The sequence below is a fragment of the Phyllobates terribilis genome, unplaced genomic scaffold, assembly GCF_046119375.1.
Source record: "Phyllobates terribilis strain yellow unplaced genomic scaffold, ASM4611937v1 Scaffold_1__5_contigs__length_1240528914, whole genome shotgun sequence".
NCBI lineage: Eukaryota > Metazoa > Chordata > Amphibia > Anura > Dendrobatidae > Phyllobates > Phyllobates terribilis.
The window spans coordinates 59,896,148-59,904,747 of record NW_027362761.1 but is presented as its reverse complement, the minus strand read 5'-3'; positions in this window follow the sequence as shown (position 1 = coordinate 59,904,747).

Here is an 8,600-nt window from a genome sequence, read left to right as displayed (position 1 = left end):
CAGGCCAGAGAAAGGACATATGAAAGGGGTCCTGACAAGTACTCCGGAGATACCTGGGAGTCGGCAGAGCCCCTCACTTGGTGAGCGCAGCGCGACGCGGGGAAGTCACTATCGGCAGAAGTGTCTCGGATCAAACAACTGTGAGTAAAGACCCTGTACTGCACTGCAAAGACTCTGAGTCGTTTCTGCTGCGCCCTTGCACCATGACCCTCACCATCTATACATGCTGCCCTGAGGCAATACTCCTCCCGTGGGGAGTTATACTACTCTCTGCTGCGCACACAACATCAGCCTCAGCGGTCTGCCCCGCAGCGGCGGTTCTTAGTGACCGCAATCCACGGGTGGCGTAGTCGGACATTTAAACATTGAAAACCAAATAAACAGATCCGCCGCTGGTTTGACCACCCTGAGCCACGGGACCAGGTCGCTGCCACGGAGACTACAACCCCCAGCTTTACACAGAGACCCGGCTCCGGGTATTCCCACACACACGGCCCAGGGGGCGCGTCATAACCACGTGAGACACAGGGAGCAGCTTGCTTGCTATTTTACCCTGACACCAGACGGGTAGCTAACATGTAGGCCTGGACACATGTGCTCGACACAGACAGATGTAACCTACCATTCAGGATCCAAGGAAAAGATGGGTGAATCTCAACTAATGAGGTAATCATGAACAAATGGATAATCTCTTTGTAACTTCAACAATTTTATGTTTTGCTATAATGATTCTTTTTGGTGGACAATTTAATAAACCACTCCATTTTTTATAAGAATTATCGTGACATGTATTTGAAGTACCTCATCTGGTAAGAAGTCCTGTATAAATAAATATACAAAATAAGTATATTTAACAGAAGGGAATCATAATCTCAGTCACAGGAACTTCTTGAATGATGAAACTGCATAGACTGTACCACTGATGTTCTTCACAGGAAGAGAGTAGGAGAAAAACAAATATCACAGTTCATGAAGATTATTACGCAACTACTTATGACAATTCAGCCTCCTTGACTGTATTCTTAGAATCTATTAGCTTATTTAAGAGACTATTGTTAGAAAGATAATCATTCTGTCCCCTCAGCAGACAGGTATACTTCTGGTTTTAGCTGTTCATGTGAGACTCTATTGATACATCTTGAGAGTCATAGCAGACCACAGAGGAATAGAATGTAGAGTTAAATCTAGAATTCACGATGAAAGCAGCAGAGAAGTAAAGCAGAAGGGGCTAAATTACATTGATGTAAATACACCATGTATAAGAGAAGTGCAAAGTATGATAGGCAATCAGGTGGGGATTGAGAAAAGGGATGCAAAAATTTCTGGACTGCTTTTTTAATTGTGGATTTTGGCCATATTGCTTAAAGAGGTGGTCCACTACAATGTATATTGTGCCCATCGATTTAAACCTTTTAATGTTATGTTGCCATATTTGCCTGTGAGCGGGGCTGTCACGGTGTTACCCCAACGGGGTGGAGCAAGAGGACCGCAGCATCTGATGGCTCCTACTCCGGCTCCGAGAAGAAGCACTTCTCCTTCATTTTAATACATGTTTCATTTCTTCTGGCAGAACAGGAGTTAAACGACCATGTTGGAAATCCCTGTGCTCACAGCTGAGCTAGGTTAGCCACTCCTTTTCCCTTTATAATCTGGACTCTGACACTAATCCTTGTCAGAGCTAGCAATTGCTGCATGGCTAAAGGAGGAAGAGGACTACTTATGAGAAGGAGAGTTGGAGGAATTATTTGTGACAGTTGTTTGGTTTGTCTGCATGGAAATTCCTTATACCATCTCCATTTTGGTTTATCCCCCTACCTTCACATCCCGGTGCTTTCCTCTGTTATATGTGAGTAAATATTTTGTGTGCCTAGAGATTTCTGTTAACCCCTGTCTGTGTTGCCTTGTTTGTCCAGTTGGTGTACTGTGGTGCACAGTTGCACCCCTCTTCCCCGGGTAGGGGAGGTGAACAGACGGAGGGCTTACTCAGGAGTTAGGGTGAGGGCGAAGGCCCCGGCATCCTCACCTCCAGAGGTATCCCTGGGAATAGGGCGAGCTAGGGCACCCCTTAGTGTTAGAGACAGGGTAGGAGCCCCTGATCCCTGGTCACCCGACAGCTGTGTCGTGACAGGTGCTATTGCTACTCGCTCAGTCCCGATCACGTAACCCCCGGCTGCAGCCTCCTCTGACATGCGCTGATGTCACGTCAACTTCTGGACTCCCTTGCATCACCCAGACATGACCCAGTCTCATGCACTCCCCTTGATTAACTGGGCTGTGGACTGTGTTTTACTGCAAGTCACAGCCCAGTATCAAGCGTGTGCTGTAGAAGCTGTTGTAGTTCGGCTCACTTGGCTGCACATAGAGGTATACACAGAAACACTGTCTCTTTAAATCTTCCACTGGTTTATTAAAAGTACTGCATAAAACCAGTGCAACGTTAGCAAAACAAACATGGCCTTCCTTGCATGCCGAGAAAACAAAAACATAACGTATGGCACAGTCCTTGATGCTACGGGAATTCGCTTTCCTTAACAAGAAAACACATCTCCAGTGCTTGCACCTCCAGACCCACCCACACTGAATGCTCCAGAAAGCTGGGTATTTATCCTCTGGACTCCTCCCACACTACAACTGTTCAATCCTCCTAGCACTAAACATGGCTGATTAACCCCTCTCAGCACTTAGTGTGCTGGAGTATTTTCCTAGGTTTATATTAGTGAAGCTAGCAAACTCAGTGCTACATATCTCCCCTCCAATACTTGGCCAGTGACTTTGTCACATATCCCCCCTTCTGCCCAAAGCACCTTTTGGCACCTTCAGCCACAAAACAGGGAAGTCTAGACAGGGCATCTGCGTTACCTTGCAGCTTCCCAGGCTTGTGTTCCACATGAAAGTTGAATTTGTGTAGCCCAGAGTTTAAACTCTTGGAACGCCATCTCTGCTTCAAGAGACCATTTGGCCATTGATGTCTTTGCGCCCTTAAAAAGGTCGGTCATAGGTGTGGCTACCATGGCGGACTTCGGGAAACACCGCTGATAGTATCTTACCATTCCCAGAAATGCCCAAACCTGTTTCTTGGAGACTGGTTTCTGCCAATTTTGGATTGCCTCCACCTTATTCACTTGAGGCTTTACTTCGACTCTTCTGACAACATAGCCAAAGAATTTTCCCTTCTTTTTCCCCATGGCACACTTCTTTGGGTTTATGATAAATCTCCCCTTCCTCAGCTCATCCAGCATGGCCTGGACCTTCTGCAGATGACTTCCCCAATCCGGGCTAAATATCACAATGTCGTCTAGGTAAGCTGCGGCATACTTTTTGTGAGGGGCTAAGATCTGGTCCATGGCCCTCCAGAAGGTAGCTGGGGCTCCTTGTAGCCCGAACGGAATTTTGGTATACTGGAAGCAAACGTCAGGTGTTGTAAAAGCCGTCTTCTCCTTTGCACTTTGAGAGAGAAGGATTTGCCAGTAACCTTTCATTGGGTCCAGGGTGGTGATGTATCTGGATGACCTTAGCTTCTCTATGAGAACATCAACGTGGGGCATCGGGTACACATCACATTTTGACAACATATTTAGTTTCCTATGGTTGTTGCAGAAACGCGATTCTCCCTCAGGCTTTCGCACAAGGACAGTGAGGCTGGGACCTGCCACTCTTTGACTCCTCGATGACTCCCAGGTTCAACTTTTTCCTCACCTCCTTCAAAATCACCTCGTGGAGGGCTTCGGGAATTCTATACAGCTGTTGGTTCACTCAAACGTGCTTCCATCAGGATTTTATGTTTAACCACCTACGTACATCCTGGCAACCCCCAAAACAGGTCCCGTTTCTGCTGAAGCAGTTCTTGGCACTGTTTTTCTGGGCCGGTGACAGTGTCTCTGCCACTGTGACATCCTCGGTATCCCCTTCTGGCTTGTCCAGCTCATATGGAGTTTCAACGGGGTCCTTCTGTTGCCCTGCCTTGATGGGTATTGGCATGAGAGGATTTTAGAAGAGAGAGGTCGTAGCGGTTAACTGGCAATTGGAACAGGACTTGCAATACCTTATTATTTCCCGGTGACATCTGGGTGAATAGAACTTCTGCATGACCCGTTCTTTAGTTTTGTTCACCCCCAGATGGCCACCTAAGCCATGTGAATGGGCCCTGTCCAACACCCTTTGTTTATAGGGTCCTGGTACCAACATTTGCTCCACTATCTCCTCCCTCACCTTAGTAACTGGGTACAATAAGTCCCCACTCAACATGAAATAGGCATACCTGGTGTTAGCATCTGACTCTTGTGCTATGCCGTTTATGATGGTTACCTTATTGAATGCTTCTTTTAGAGATAGGTCCCTATGTTGGGTAAACCCAAAATTTTCTATGGTCATCCCTATTTTAAGAATGTCTGCCTCAGGGGATACTACTTTCTCCTTTTCTCCCATTACACAGCAGAGAAACCTGTCAGACTCTGGGGTTGGTGAGACTTTTTTAGGGCCAACCCATTTCTTACCCGAGCAATCGAGGTCTCTGTCCCTCCCCCACAAGTCCCAAAACAACACAAAGTCCTGGCCTATGATAATTGGGTGCAATAAATCGTGAACAACGCCGACCTCATGGGACTCAGTAAGTTGGGTGATCTCAATGACCACTATGGCCACCGGTTAGTCTATAGCATCCCTGTGATTGCAGCTGACACCAACCTTCTTCCCAGGGATCAATTGGAGAGGGAGTGTGGCCATCACAAGGGTTACCAAGCTCCCTGAGTCTAGTAGTCCAATCATTTGCAGGCCATTCATTTTTATAGGACAAGCTTGGGGCCCCTCGCTGGTGGACAGTCCACACTGCAAGCTGGATATGAATTGAATGGACACCGTTGTTTCATGCTACAGTCCATTTGCTCAGTGGTCCGGGGACAATGGGCAGCTATATGACATGGGCCGTGACATCTCCAGCAAATTACATCCCCTGATGAGGTCCTTGACATGACCTCTGCTGCCCCCTTGGACTTAGTATGCCCCCCCCACCCATTTTTAACCTCTGCTCCCCAGTATGGAATGGGTTTCCCCCCCAAGAACCCATTGACCCCCTGATACTTTTCAATCAGTCCGACCAATTCATTGGCATTCCCGGGATCTCCCTGGGCAACCCAAGTCTACATCAGGGTCAGAAGGGAGTGCACGAACCAGTCCATTGTAACACACTATACCATCTGCACTGGTGTAGAGGACTCCGGCTGCAACCACTTTTGAACGAGTTGCAGCAGATAAAACATTTGAGAGTGAGCCAGACATTGTCGCCCCCAAGCGCGTCAAAATTTGTTTTCAATTATGCACATTCTTTGGCGTCCAGAAAGGCCAAATCATAGTAGGCCTTTTGTGGCTCCCCCTGTTAAGTATGGCACCAGGACTTCTGCCAACTGCTCTGGCAGGAGTTTCTCCCTATCGGCAACCCTTTCACAAATGGTTAAAAAGTCCTCTGCGTCATCACCGGGGTCATTTTCTGCAAGGCTCTCTTCACCGCCTTCCGGACAGAGAAATCATCAGCTAACATTGGGGTCAAAGCTGCCGCCGTGGCACGGATCGCCTCTGTGAGTAACTCAATCTGCTGCTGCTGTTGTCAGTTGTGTAGCATCAGCAACTTAATTGTCTTCTATTGTGCAAGCTGTTGCTGCTGCAGCTGTTGCTGGTGCTGCTGCTGGAGCTTATTTTGCTGGAGCTGCTGCTGGTGCGGCTAGTGGTGCTGTTGCTCGCTTTGGACCAGATGCTTGATCAGTTCCTCCATTTTGTCTGACCACTGTTGCATCCTTACAGCCACCTTCACCCAGGACATGCAGTCTGTCCACAGCCATCACACTTGCTTCCTGGGGAACTTGCCCGCATTCTCCACCAAACTGTGGTAGTTTGGCTCACTCGGCCGTGCATAGAGGTATACACAGGAACACTGTCTCTTTAAAACTTCCACTCGTTTATTAATAGTACTACATAAAACAAGTCCTTGTTGCTGCGGGAATCTGCCCACTTCAGGAACAATCAACACATGGTTCAGGTTTCCTTAACACTAAAACAAAGCTCCAGAACTTGCACTTCCAGACCCACCCCCACTGAATGCTCCAGAAAGCTGGGTATTTATCCTTTGGACTACTCCCACCCTACAGCTTTTCAATCATCCTAGCAGCACTAAACATGGCTGATTTTATTTAGATTACTGAAGCTAACAACCTCAGTGCTACATATCTACCCTCTAGTACTTGGCCAGTGACTTTGTCACAAAGCTTTCCGTCTCCTCTGCTTTCATTGGCAGATCCCCGTAAGCGCGCACTAATTTAAAGGTTTAAATCGATGGGCACAATATACATTGTAGTGGACCACCTCTTTAAGTTCCAAACTAAGCAAAAGATTCTAAAAGCAAAATGGACTATAAATATAAATTCAGTACTCTTGTAATAAAGAACATAAAACAATTTATGCATACAATTTATGCATACATAACGCAATCTGAGTTGTTCTCTTATTAATTCCTAATATATGCAAAATATTATTTTTACTATAAATTACTGCAGTGGACTTCACAGAATTTCCATTCATGCTGATTGCAAGCTGCTTCATGTGCTTCTAAATATAACATTCTGAGTTTTTTTCAATTTGATATTGATTAATGCTATTCCATAACACCAAAATATTTTTAAATGTGGACTGAATTGGTTAATAGAGATTTAGAATTTTTATACATTTTTAAATGTAAGCACTGAAGTGATATAGAGTATCTCAAGGTAACTTGAAGGAAATTTCATCCACTGTAAAGATATACTTACTTTTAATGGAAACCTACAAAATCAATTTTTTATACCGTTTTGCTTTTAGGTCCAACATTTTGCTCACAATATTTTTTTTAATACATTTGTGTAATCTTTGGAGCACTGCTTTTCTGATGCAGAGCTGCAAATCTCTTGTATAGACATATTATTAAAAGTATAAGTGTCTGAGGTTGTTACTGGGAGGAATTTAGGAGCTCACTGCAAGCATATTCATTGCCTAGTGGGCAGCTGTTGTCAGTTGTCAATTGAATTATGTAATTTAAATACAATGCATGATATTTGGAACTCTCAACACAAAAAACATAAGGAAGGGAGATGGGCATGTGCAAATTTTGTGACAGTTTTTTGGCTTCAAAACCTCACAAATCCTGAGAACGACATTTTTGCACAAAAAGTTCCATTATTTTGCGGTTTTGCACCAACTTGTAACTTTTTAAACTTGAAAAAAAGTTTTAAACGAAAATTGATTGGTGCTTAGCAAAAAAAGGGCAGGTCTATCATGGCACAAAAAAATTAACTATAACGTACCTACAGATTAAATTTTCTAGAAAACAAGTAACACAAAGATGTGTCAAATTTTTAAGATGTGTGTGCATCTTAAAAATTTGGCGCACCTTACTAACAAAATGTTAGTTTTGATAAATTCCTCCCACAGTTCTAATTTTTTGAAAAATAAAAAATGATTCAGCAAAATTTTTTGAATGAGATATTTTTCATTTGAAAGTTATTATATTTAGTAATGGTGTACAAAGTAAAATAAAAATTCAATTTAATATTCAGTTTAAGTTTAAAACTATAGTCAAAAGATAGTCATATGTTCTATGTTTTGAAGTTACTGATTTTACCCAAAAAAATGGTGAAGAAATACTGACCAAAAATGCTGATGTGGAAAAAAGGCCTATGGGGTTTGGGTACTAAGTAAATAGCTGCAGCCCCTTTGGAAATTATTGTTAGCTGAAAGTGGAATTCCAGATAGGCTGAGTTCACACGATGCGTTTTTCATGCGTTTCCGCGGCGTTTTTGCAGTTGCGTAAACGCCGCGGAAACGCATGAAAAACGCATGGTAGAAGGGCAGCAATGTTCCCCAATGGAAATCCGCATGTGCTGTGCCCATGATGCGGATTTTTCCGCAGCGTAAACGCTGCGGTCAAAAATCCGCAGCATGTCAATTAATTTTGCGGAAACGCTGCTCTTTTGCCGCCATTGACTTGCATTAGACCGCATGGAATCCGCATCACTGTATATGTTGATGCGCTTTTCATGCGGTCTAATGTGCGGATGGTACCCGGGTGTGGATGAGAGGACTCTCATCCAGACCCAGGTACCATTAAAAAAAAAAGAATAAAATAAAAAATATATATATTCTCACCTTCTGACGGCCCGCGCTGCGTCCTGCCGGCTTCCCGGGCACTTCGCGTTTGAATGAAGAAGGACCTTCGCTGACGTCAGAGTCATGTGACGGGTCACGTGACGCTGACGTCGGAAGGTCCTAAAGTCTTCACTGCCGGCAGCCGGGACCGATGAAGCAGGACACCGGGGGCCATCAGAGGGTAACGTATATATTTATTTTTTATTTTTTGACATCACACACTATATAAATCCATGCCGGCTGCATGGATTTATATAGTGTGAAGTTGACAAGCACTTTCCAAGTGATGCTAAAATCGCTTGGGAAGCGCTTGTCAACCCGCATGCGGAAATGAAAGTGAAGACCGCTTCATTTCCGCATGTCCCTGGCAGGAAACCGCATGTACAATCCGCATGCGTTTTTTCCTGCCAGAGAGATGCAGAAACGCTCAGGAA